Source organism: Misgurnus anguillicaudatus, chromosome 3 (genome assembly GCF_027580225.2).
Source record: "Misgurnus anguillicaudatus chromosome 3, ASM2758022v2, whole genome shotgun sequence".
Lineage (NCBI taxonomy): Eukaryota > Metazoa > Chordata > Actinopteri > Cypriniformes > Cobitidae > Misgurnus > Misgurnus anguillicaudatus.
The window spans coordinates 244,739-258,235 of NC_073339.2; the positions used below are offsets into that span (position 1 = coordinate 244,739).

The window sequence follows — 13,497 nt, forward strand, 5'->3', positions numbered from 1 at the left end:
ACACCTCCTCATGCAGCCGTGTGTTTAGAGTTTAGAGGTCTGGCCTTTGATAGTCGAGCACACCTGTATTTTCAGGTAGAGATTTCCGCACTGCTCACGCCCCTCTGCTTTGATTGTTGAAGAGCCATGGCGCCAACACACAGACAGACACACACACACACACACACACACACACACACACACACACACACACACACACACACACACACACACACACACACACACACACACAGGAAAACATTACACAAAGTCACATACAAATTTGTATGTACATATGTTTGCATGTATGTATGTTGGCTATGTGTGTGTGTGTGTGTGTGTGTGTGTGTGTGTGTAGGCATATGTGGTTTATGAGACCAATTTTCAGGTTTACATACCAGCATTACAAGACCATTCGGTTTATGAGACCATTTTGTGTGGTCTCGTAATTCTGGAAATTTGAATTGTTATAATTAATGACTAATAATAATTCTAAAAATTATTAATGCTTGTATGTTTACTATATTAATACTTTTATTAAGTATTGTCGCTATTTTACTGTTATGACACTCCCTACCTTTTTTATGACGTTTATAAACATGGTCCTCTTAAACCATGATGTGTCTGTGTGAACTCGGAACAGTGCCCCTGTAGGTGGGAATTGGTATTGCGTGGTATACACATTCGCGCCATATTACACACATATTCGCGCCAGATTACACACAAATTCGCGCCAAGTGCCATTGACGGAACAGTCAAGGAGATTTGCAGCAGAACAAACGCAGCAGCTGGATCTGTGGGGATAAAAGTAAGTAATATCTTTTTTTTTTGTCAAATGTTCATTTGATGTTATTTAATAACTTAAAACTCTAGCAATGGCGTGTAGCACTGTAACGTTAATGTATAATAAGCTCTGAGACGCAAAGATGATGTAGATCTCAACTAATGTGGTAAATTAATCATTAAGAAATACAATTTGAATGAAATACAGTATATCATTGTAAAATAAAGTGGCCTTGGGCACAGCAGACTGCCAATATGTCACGGGGCCTAAAAAAAACAATGCTGCGATATATTTTTTTATTTGATCATTTAACAAACTCCTAATAATACAGTAGTTTGACATCTGAGTAAGCACAATTTTCTCTAATGTCGCAGTTCACGCGGTTTGAGCGAAGCTGGCTGAGGTGAACTCTACACGGGGCAATTGTCTCTCGCTCCCCTGGCCACGGAGCGTGCGATTTTCTCACCATGTCACGATTTCTGTTTTTGATTTGAGACCTCGATTAAAAAAACATTGATTACATGATTTTGCCCGTGGCAGTAACCATAAAACATGGCGAATATGGCGAATTTCAAGGATGAGAAAACATTAAGCATTATGAGACGGTTTTCCAAGGCTGCATTATATGTTAAAACCATGAAACGATTAGTCTACAACGCCGACAATAAATAAAATTGTCGACACATATCTTTGTTGTCGAGTGGTCGTTTTCATCTCATTTAGACTTAAACAAATATAAATGCATGTAATGTCGTGATTTGACCGCTACGACGCTGTAGCGCTAGAGTGCAATGCAGCCCTAACAAATCTGCGATAGAAGAAGATGGATGAAAAAACACAGCGCAGATTATGGCGAAGTGCAAATGAAAGTTTTACAACACTTAAACCAAGAATGCTGTCGTGTGTAATACATAAAAGACAGATATTGCCTTTCACGGGAGCACATGGTGCATGTTGGAGCACTTAGGTGGGAGGTAATACCCTAAATCTCTTTATTAGATAAATGAGAATGCAGTACTACCTATAATAATAATAACATTAATAATATAATGGTTACACTTTATAATAAGGGTCCATGAATCATAATGAACTTATTTTTACTTCAGCCTGAACTAATGCTGAGTAATGCATGTACTAATTATAAATTAATAAGGATTCGTCATTAAGTACAACATAACATGTTTTTTAGTTGTTAGTTAATGAATTAATAAACAATGAATTTATGTGTTGAGTTATGTTATAGTTAATGATGACTCATTATTAGTTTATAACTAGTACATGCTCAGCATTACTTCATATTTCAGTGAGAATTCATTTACATCAGTTCATGATTCATGGATCCTTATTATAAAATGTTACCAATATAATTACAGTAATGTGATGATTTATTTTTCAAAGATTAAAGCCTTTATCGAGCCTAGGAGTTTGGGTAGTGATAATAAATAGTGTTATTGTAGTAACTCTTTTAGATACTATAGTCTGTTTTAGAAAATAGGTTCTTAATACTGCTGACAAGAGATGTTTGGGTTAAAAAATATTTTGTCTGTAATGCTGCTCAGTTTTTGTTTATTTTAATTTTTAAATATATTTAAACAATGCTTAGAAAGCATTTGTGTATAATTTGATCTAGACACAAATCTGAAAACTTAAGAGAATGACCTGCCCAAAATTCATTAAAACAACTATTTCATATGCTGAAGTGATTTTCTTTTTCATTTATTATTAGTAAGAATATGTAAAACGTAACTTTAACTGATTAAAAAAGCTGAATAATAGTTCAAAACGCACTGATTAGTCATCAAAATAATCGATGATCAGTTGATGGTCTAATAATCGATAGATTATTCGATTATCAAAATAATAGTTTATTGCAGCCCTAATTAAAAATTATAATAATGCATAATGCTATTGTGAATTCACAAACACTGATTCATAGGGGTGTGACGGTTATTATATAACCGTGAGACCGACGGTTATAGTTGAACACCGTCATTAAAACTATAACCGACAAAACCGTGTTATTAAAATATTAAATATATATATATATATACATATATATACCACTTCTACCAAACACCATGTTATCACGTCACGCAATGAAAAATACAGAGCGGAGCAGACACTGACAACGCGCTGACATACTGGAGAGACCAGGGCACTTTTTGGTTACTTTTGAGATTAAACATATTAAACAAAGTCTCACCTTTCAAATCATCTCTTCCTTCTATTTAAATAAACAATAAATAATTATTCAAATAAACATGAACGACCATAATATGTTTTAACTGCAGAAAGGCTCCGCCCGCTTTTCAAGTTCAAATCCTCCCATGTTAATCTACTAACTCTCCTGAAAGCACATTCACTGCTAGTTGTCTTGCTGTTAATTGTAAATAAACGTAGAACAAGTAGCTAATCAGTGTTTAGTTTATTCAAATGCTGGTTTCACATCGCAAGCATGAGCACTGAGCAGCGCGTATGCGGAGAACGTTTGCCGCGCGTGGCCATTGTGCTTTTACACCGGCTGCGTTTGCAGCGCATACGGCGCAGTTAATAACAGTATAACAATCTCAAGTTCACATTACTTTATTTTACATGCATTTATGAGCAAAACCTCTTCAAGACGCTTTTTAATCCACATTGTTTTCGTGCTGTTCTGGTCCGTGTAATGACAGATATAGACACAATAATAGACATTAAAAGCCCATTAGGGCTGTCAAATTTTAATTCGAATTTCGAATATTCGTCGAATGTAAAAAAAATATGCATATTCGAACGTAAAACTTTGCATTCGAATTTTACCTGTGTCAGGAAGCTCACGCAACGTTATGATGACGTAACTGACGCGGATTGTTATACAGAGCGTTAGCGGCTCAGCCAACTATGCGGAGCAAGCCAGCGTTATTCATTTGAAAAATAGCAAGAAAAGACAGTGGGGATTACGAGTCGGACAGAATACGTATTAAAAGGGCTGTGTGAGGCTTCTTTGGTTTTTGGAGCATCAACTGGAATTCAACCGCAAAGTGAAACTAGCTGAGATGACAGAATTAGTGTCGTCTGGTTCTAAATGCAGTTTTAAAGTTTAAAATAACTGATCAACACGAAAGTGCCATAATACAGCTGCTTGTTTAGCAACATTAAAACCATATGTGCATCTACAGAGTCCACAACGCATATGAGAGAGTTGCATTGTAGCGCTGCGGTGGCTTTATTTTTATAACTGACTGGAAACTTGACTTTCACCCTGGACATTTGATATGGAAGTTTTTCATTAACATTATCTGCGTGAAATATAAACATGATGATCATCCGCCAACTCGACTGTTTCAGTACGTTTCTATTAATTACGGAGAGTCGGCTTTATTAACGGCTTCGCTGCATGTAAGTTAAACATTTCTGTTCTGTACTTTATTACTCGCTTATATTTCTACATATTTTCAACCAAGGAACACACAAAATATAATATAAGTTGTTGTGAATAGCGTTTAAGCTTGACAAAATTTAAATGACTAATGATCTTTCCCACTTATTTTGGCTTAAATAAAGATTCATTCGTTTTCATACTTTATTAGAAACACGTACATTTATCTACTTATATATTATATAAAATGCCCTATTAATATGCATTGTCTATGTATGGCATTCGTTTTGTACATTTACAGGTGCACAAATATACTGGTTAATTTTGATTTCATTAAGCCACTGTTGTGTTCTGTATTAACTGAGGCTCTGTATTTTTTTTAATTTAATTAATGTACGGTACATAAAATAATTTGTAAATGTATACATGGATAGTTTCTTGACTATGTTTGTGTTAATAGCCTACACACGCTGGCTGTTGAGGCATTTTGCACTTCCAGATATCTATGTGCACTTTTGTTCCTTTGCATATGAATTTAAGAAATTATCTTTAATTTATTAGTGTTTATAACATTCGTTTTAACCAAAAATATGCTGTGCATGATTTGTTTATATTATTGGGGCTTTGTGCTGCGCCCTCTTGTGGGCTTTTAGGAGTATTTTCTCCAAGATAAAGTAGCTCTTTATAATTCGAATATAATTCGAATTTTATTATTTTTCAAGGACGAATTTCGAATGTACTTGTTCAGCCATTTTGACAGCCCTAAAGCCCATGGCACAAATCTGTTTCTCTGAAGATTATTAAGATAATGATAGATAGAGGATTCATTTATGCTGGGCAGAGAGTGACAGCGCAGTCTTCTGGCAACAGTGTTTTTTAAATATTTAATTGCTTTCTGTTAAATTTCATTACTGTTTAAAACACACTTGGCATGACATTCATGATTTTTTGGTAAAATTACAATTTCGGGTCAATCCACGAGCATTTAAAAAAGCAACCCAACCCCCCCCCCCCCCCCCCATACGGTTATGTGACGAACCGTCACATTTGACTCACGTCATAACCATCATCACCAATTCTGAAACCGGCACAGCCCTACTGATTCAACTAAATAAATATATGCAGTGTCAATTTCAGTTAGAATAACGTATAGCTAATGATGAAATCTTTTATATTAGTAACTATGAATATGAAAAAGCAGCCATTTTGAAACAAAGCATTACCAAATTCTCTCAACTTAAGCACTTTATTAATATTATACTGTTTATCTGTAAAGATTTACTTGACATGATATTTTGTAGTGATTCGGAGTCATCGGAGAAGAGGACCAAATCCTCTGAAAGATGCAGAAATCCATGAACAAAAGGGCAAGGACAAAGACAACATAACCAGAAAATATATTAATCCCATCAAAGGTAAGTTTTTCTTTGTGTGTGTGTTGGCCATAAATAGGGCTGTGCAAAAATATCGATACAGCTAACTATCGTGATGTCTCAGAAGTTAGAGGGAGTGAGAAAATGGCAGAAAATTTAAAAATACCTGCAGCTTTCAAAGAGCTGTTCAGCTTGAAAAAGTATTGCAATGTATCGCAACATGCAACGTATTGTATTGTATCGTGATACGTATCGTATGCCATATACGGCCATTCAGCCAATGTCTCAGAAGTTAGGGAGTGAGAAAATGGCAGAAAATTTAAAAATACCTGCAGCTTTCAAAGAGCGGTTCAGCTTGAAAAAGTATTGCAATGTATCGCAACATGCAACGTATTGTATTGTATCGTGATACGTATTGTATCATGACCCATGTACAGTGTTGTATAAAGTACTAGAAAGCAGTACTTGAGTAAAAGTACAAGTATTGTACTAGAAAAAGACTTTGGTAGAAGTGAAAGTTGACTTTTAAAATATTACTTAAGTAAAAGTCTTAAAGTATCTGATATAAACTGTACTTAAGTATCAAAAGTAATTTTCTGATATTTAATGTACTTAAGTATTTGAAGTAAAAGTAAAAAGTTTTTTTTTTAAAGCAAGCAGTTAGAACTTTGATTGTGAACTTTATTGTGGCTTTCTTATGGTAAAGCATATTCAGGGTTCCCATTATCTTCTTAATCTCAATCATAAAAAAAAAATCTGTCTTTTCCAGCACTTTCAGGCACAATTCTCTTAAGTTCAAAGAGCAAACAGCATATTTTTAGAGCTGACATCAAATAAAAAAGCAGAAATTTCACTTTTGTATGAACTTAAGGTAAAAATGAAAAATACATTATGGGGCGGTTTCCTGGACAGGGATTAGCTTAATCCAGGACTAGGACTTAGTTTAATTAGGAAATATGACTAGTTTTAATAAATATGCCTTACTAAAAACATTACCTGTGTGCATTTTGAGGTAAAACGAAGGGCCCTGATGTATTTAAAAATATGTCAGTGAAAGTTGTTGTCAGTTTGGACAGCTCTTAAAAATGTTTTAGTCTAGGACTAGTCTAATACCTGTCCGGGAAACCGCCCCTATAACTTATTTCTTTCAAAACATGAGCATATTTTTGAAAAAAGTGGAGTATCCCTTTAAGTTAGCTGCTCTACTAAGAAAAAAATGCCAACTCGTTGTGTGGCAATGAAAGCACTGTGACTTTGATACAATGCAAGCGTACATTCACAATGTATAACATTAGCACAACATTATCCTATAACCACTGAGTTTTAAGTTAATTAACATAAAAGGAAATCTCAAGTTTGACAAAACGTATGATGCTTTTAAAGACGTGAATTTAGTCCTTAACACTTTCTTTCTAACCTGCCACTGATTAACATGTTTTTAACAAATATTTCTCAATCTAACATTAGCCTACCGGAGGGAATATTTGGCTGGCAGTTATGCTATAATGTTACCATAAACAGTTAACAGTTAAGCGTGTTTCAGTTGAGAGTTCTCTGTGAATTAAATAAATCCATGGAAAATCAGCGGTGTAATGTTAACGTTTATTAAACATGTGCGCCTGGCCATCACATTAGACAGATAATTATCTAATACGGCTTATGTTAACTAATGTTTAATCACATTGACATTGTGGCTTTACTTAATATCTATTATTTTAACGTACCTTGATGTGATTCTTCAGGTTGGACGGGGAGTTTTTAAATGACAAAATGTAAGTGATTTTCGCTAGGCATAAGAGGCACTTTATTCGGTAATCGGGAATCTTTAATTCCAATGTACAAAAACATTTCTTACAAATACGGCCACGGATGTATAACGTTAGCTTTCTCACCCTGTTCATCGTCGGGGTGGTCGTTTACTAGGGATGCTCTGATCGATCGGCCGCAGATCGGTATCGGCTAGGGATGTTAACAATTAATCGATCTTCGATTAATTGTCGATAAGAATTTACCCGACAAAACTTAACGATTGTTGAAAAACAAGATCATGCACGTGTGTGCTGCGCCTGCGCAAAACACATACAGTCGGAGAAAAAAAATTAAGCGAGCGCGCAAAAGTTAAACTACTAGCTATGATCACAACGATGCTCGATGCCAAGCACACGCATGTGCTTTTTAACGTCATGCGAGACGAGGCTGGCTGGCTGCCAACGCAACGAAATTACATCCGCAGTGGATCTGACACAGGGTCCGACGCAGAAAATGCAAATACGTTTAGGATACTGAAAGCAAAGACCCTCTTCGGGGAAGCCTGCAAGATTAGCATAGCAACGCTGCTATATACAGAGAAGGAGACCAGAAGCCGTTTTTAATGAACAGATTAAAATGTAATCTTAAATTATGGCAAGAAACTGTCAAATGTAAACTGTAACTGACTGTCGTTACACCCTGAATGCCCGCAACATATATCACTGATCATCATTATTGACTGGCTGAGGCGCTGCGTGTTTTCTAATGGAAGGTTGGCATATCCGTAATATAAGCATCTTTGCTGAAAGTACGTCTAAGGTGAGGTGACGACGAGAAAAGTGCCCTTCGTGTGCTTCTTGGATATAATTACAAACAGTGTATCAACGACTCGGAAAGCGAGGTAAACAACTTGATAAATATCACTTGATGATAATAAAACTGTTATTTTGACATGGACTTTCATGCGTCTGTTGCAGAGTGCCCATGTGAGGCGGAGTTATACACTGTGTCTATTAGTCATTATATTTCATTACGAGATAAGTTTAAATTGATGATTTTATCAAAACAACAACTACATTGACTCATTTTACAATCCCACTAGCATGTTATTTAGACAAAATAAAAGCTTTTAATTCGCGTGCGGAAGCTGTCGTTTTTATGCACACTTTTATGTCATTGGCTATATGCCACTGCAGTGAAGGCTTATTGCACTGTTACTGTTAACGATTATTCGATTGATTGATCGTTAATTTAAAGGAGCGGTGAATCAAAAACTCAATTTTAACTTGATAATTTGTTATATTAGAGGTCATCATACTTAAATGAACATCCTGCAAGTTTCAGAACTGAAAACGTCTGTGCTACTGAAATATAACCGTTTTTGGCACCAAGCCAGCTAAACACTCCAGTGAAAAATTCGGAAATCTATGACGTCAAAGTAGAATTGAAACACCTCCCCATAACCAAAAGGACAAGTCTACTTTTGTAGCCCCGCCCACAGCTTCGCGTGACACACGTGTGTCTCAACGAGTAAACATGTCTTTAAAGATTGACAAATGTAACCAAAATGACTTTTAAATACATTTTTTCTGAGAGACTTTTATTTTGACGCGGTGATCTGTTATGATACCATGGAAACGCATTTTCGGTTTGGAAGAACCGCGTGGGAACAACACAGAAGCTAAATACTTCAATTCGGAGGCTTGAAACATAACATTAGCAATATGCGTGGATAAAGTTTGCTTTTGAAGAAGTTCCAGCTCGTGTGGGGAGTGTTGTTAACGTTGTGTACAAGGATTCATTTGTAAAGAAGTCGATGCTGGATTTGCAGAGAGACTCAGAAGCACCACTTATATTGGATCTGACAACAATGACAGAGCAGTATAATTCACAGTAAGACATTTTACTTTATTTAAGTTACTGCGTTTCACTATTGCTTTGTTAAAAGAGATTGCTTGATATGTCCTGTTGTAACATCCGTGTCTAAATACGTTTGTTTGACTGTTTTAATTTACTAAAAACATTAAACGATTAATAAAGGTACAACACTTAACAATACGACTGTAATTTAAAGGTAGAAATATACAAAGTTAGTTATAAGGAAGGATTTATCAGCAGCAGTTTAGATTCTGATGCCCGTTTACTGTGTTGTATACGGTAATTTAGGCGAGTTGCGTTTGAAAGGTCAAACACTCAACAAAGCTTATTTTTTATCATATAACTGTGGTATTTAACATTACGTGAATGTAAAAGCAACCTCACAAGCACAATAGAAATATACAAAGTTATTGATAAGGATTTATTAGCCGCAGTTTAGATTCGGATGCACGCTTACTGTGTTTTATACGGTAATTTAGTCACGTCGAGTTTTGTTTCTACTTTAATATACGTATTGTCATTTATGTGTATCATGTTTAGCACCCAGAATCTTTTGTGTCTCAAACATATTTGTGTTCGGCTGCTATTTTTATCACATTAATGTTTTAAAAACATTTCCCTACATGTAATGACGGGGAATGAAGCTGTCCAATCATAGCAGTGGGTGTTTACGTTCAGGTCTTCAATGCGGCCCGCCCCTTCAAACGAACCATTTCTCCAGACAGCCACTAATCCATGTTACAAAATAGCGTATTACTTGTTGCTTTTGATGTTTTTGAATGTAAAAACCATGCGAACATCATAAGTAGACATCAGACAACAGTATAAAACAATAAAATCGACAAATTCACCGCCCCTTTAAATGACCATCGAATATGGGAAATTGCATAAATTGACATCCCTAGTATCGGCCGATAATGGCATTAAATGCGGCTGCACGTAGAGACAATTTTTACGCAGTGAGAGCATTTTTATAACCCGTGGCTGATGAGCGACATGTAGATTTGCATTTCTCTCTTTGCCTTTACAGAGATATGTGTATTTTCTATGAGGACGCGGTCCGGTCCTAACATCGCGACCCGTCTTCACATCCCCATCAAACAGCGTATACAACACATATCTATCGCGGACAATTGCATCCTCATGTCAAAAGTTTATTATTTGCATGCGTTTTAAAGTTTTGAGCGTTTAAACTTTAATTTTCCTCACAGCTGCTCTCGTCTGCATATACCCGCAGAGCGCACACACAGCAGCCTGTCATCAGTGCACGTGAACAGAGCGATCTCTGTCAAGTCTTAAAGCTACAGTAACCTAATTCATCTCTCAATAAAATCACTCTCTGCTCTTCACTAAAGAAATGTTGTACTTCATACGAATGCGTGTATATTTAATTCATACAGTAAAGACTGTTAACTGTTTTATTTTCATTAGTTTTTACAGACATAAGCCTTTTTAAAGGCATATTAAATTTATCTTTGCAGAAGAAATATTTGTTGTGCTAATTTATTTGATTCCCTATTAAAACAATAATATACCTAATTACTGCAAGTAATATAACAAAGGCAACATCTGTGGTTTTACTTTATCTAGAATTTTTTTTTAAAGTTACAATCACGCATACAAAAAAGAGCTTGCATATCAGCTTGAAAAATCGGTATCGGCATTGGTATCGGCCGATCACGAAGACAACAAATCGGTGATCGTATCGGCCTGCAAAAATCCTGATCGGAGCATCCCTATCGTTTACGATAACGGGAGGTCCTCCAGTAGGTGCTTTCGTTGCACTTACAGTTGTGCTTCCTCATCCTTTGGCAACACTACGCTAAAAAAGAGTGTGCGTGAAATAGAGTGTGCGGAGCGTGCGTAAATCAATCTAGAAGCACTGATTCGCCAAAACCTCCCTTATTGAGTGTGCGGAGCATGCGTAAATCAATCTAGAAGCACTGATTCGCTAAAACCTCCTTTATTGAGGTCGCACACATTTGTTCTGATTTTATTTTGTAGTAACGAGTAACGAATATGCTTAGTGAAAATATATCAGAGTAAAAGTATACATTTTATCTAGAAAATGTAGTGGAGTAAAAGTGAAAGTAGACATAAATTTAAATAGCGAAGTAAAGTACAGATACGTGAAATTTCTACTTGAGTACAGTAACGAAGTATTTTTACTTTGTTACATTACAACACTGCCCATGTATCATGATACGTATTGTATCGGGAGGCCCTTGCCAATACCCAGCCCTACCCATAAATCTCTCTTACTTCGTTGAGTACTGCTGAGTCAAGTACAATAGTCACATGTGTCCTCATAAACCATGAGTAAACACACACAAGTGTTGTAAAGTTATAGTCTACTGCTGAGTCACATACAATAGTCACATGTGTCCTCATAAACCATGAGTAAACACACACAAGTCTTGTAAAGTTATAGTCTACTGCTGAGTCACATCCAATAGTCACATGTGTCCTCATAAACCAGGAGTAAACACACACGTACAATAGTCACATGTGTCCTCATAAACCATGAGTACACACACACAAGTGTTGTAAAGTTATAGTCTACCGCTGAGTCTCATACAATAGTCACATGTGTCCTCATAAACCATGAGTAAACACACACAAATGTTGTAAAGTTGTAGTCTACCGCTAAGTCAAATTATAGCTCATTTCTGTTTTTTTTCTGTCTTCCAGCTCGTCCATGAGCCTGTCGTTTCAGGAAGTGAAGTCACATCTCCTAAAGAGGTTTGTTAATAATTTTGTCAAATTTGTGTCACACGTGTTATAATTTGATCTGAAGTGAAATTGTAATTCCTACTAAATGTGATTCCGCAGTTAACATGTTAAAACACCTCTGTGTTAACAGTATACGGAAAGGCTTGTGACCTCATAAACCATGAGTAAACACACACGTACAATAGTCACATGTGTCCTCATAAACCATGAGTACACACACACAAGTGTTGTAAACTTATAGTCTACCGCTGAGTCAAGTACAATGGTCACATGTGTCCTCATAAACCATGAGTAAACACACACAAGTGTTTTAAAGTTATAGTCTACCGCTGAGTCATGTACAATAGTCACATGTGTCCTCATAAACCATGAGTAAACACACACGTACAAGTCACATGTGTCCTCATAAACCATGAGTTAACACACACAAGTGTTGTAAACTTATAGTCTACCGCTGAGTCAAGTACAATAGTCACATGTGTCCTCATAAACCATGAGTTAACACACACAAGTGTTTTAAAGTTATAGTCTACCGCTGAGTCACGTACAATAGTCACATGTGTCCTCATAAACCATGAGTAAACACACACAATTGTTTTAAAGTTATAGTCTACCGCTGAGTCACGTACAATAGTCACATGTGTCCTCATAAACCATGAGTAAACACACACAAGTGTTGTAAAGTTACAGTCTACTGCTGAGTCACGTACAATAGTCACATGTGTCCTCATAAACCATGAGTAAACACACACGTACAATAGTCACATGTGTCCTCATAAACCATGAGTAAACACACACAAGTCTTGTAAAGTTATAGTCTACTGCTGAGTCACATCCAATAGTCACATGTGTCCTCATAAACCATGAGTAAACACACACAAGTCTTGTAAAGTTATAGTCTACTGCTGAGTCACATCCAATAGTCACATGTGTCCTCATAAACCATGAGTAAACACACACAAGTCTTGTAAAGTTATAGTCTACTGCTGAGTCACATCCAATAGTCACATGTGTCCTCATAAACCAGGAGTAAACACACACGTACAATAGTCACATGTGTCCTCATAAACCATGAGTAAACACACACAAGTGTTGTAAAGTTATAGTCTACTGCTGAGTCACGTTCAATAGTCACATGTGTCCTCATAAACCATGAGTTAACACACACGTACAATAGTCACATGTGTCCTCATAAACCATGAGTACACACACACAAGTGTTGTAAACTTATAGTCTACCACTGAGTCAAGTACAATAGTCACATGTGTCCTCATAAACCATGAGTAAACACACACAAGTGTTTTAAAGTTAAAGTCTACCGCTGAGTCAAGTACAATAGTCACATGTGTCCTCATAAACCATGAGTAAACACACACAAGTGTTTTAAAGTTAAAGTCTACCGCTGAGTCAAGTACAATTGTCACATGTGTCCTCATAAACCATGAGTAAACACACATGTACAATAGTCACATGTGTCCTCATAAACCATGAGTAAACACACACAAGTCTTGTAAAGTTATAGTCTACTGCTGAGTCACATACAATAGGCACATGTGTCCTCATAAACCATGAGTAAACACACACAAGTGTTTTAAAGTTAAAGTCTACCGCTGAGTCACGTACAATAGTCACATGTGTCCTCA

General features: G+C 36.3%; 1 long non-coding RNA gene across 1 annotated transcript; it reads left to right on the top strand.

The window, feature by feature from the left end:
* Positions 1–310: 310 nt before the first annotated feature.
* LOC141355582 (uncharacterized) lies at positions 311–11,866 on the top strand. Its single transcript, XR_012362017.1, has 3 exons — positions 311–787; positions 5,423–5,536; positions 11,813–11,866. It is a non-coding gene; the product is annotated as an uncharacterized lncRNA (long non-coding RNA).
* Positions 11,867–13,497: the final 1,631 nt, after the last annotated feature.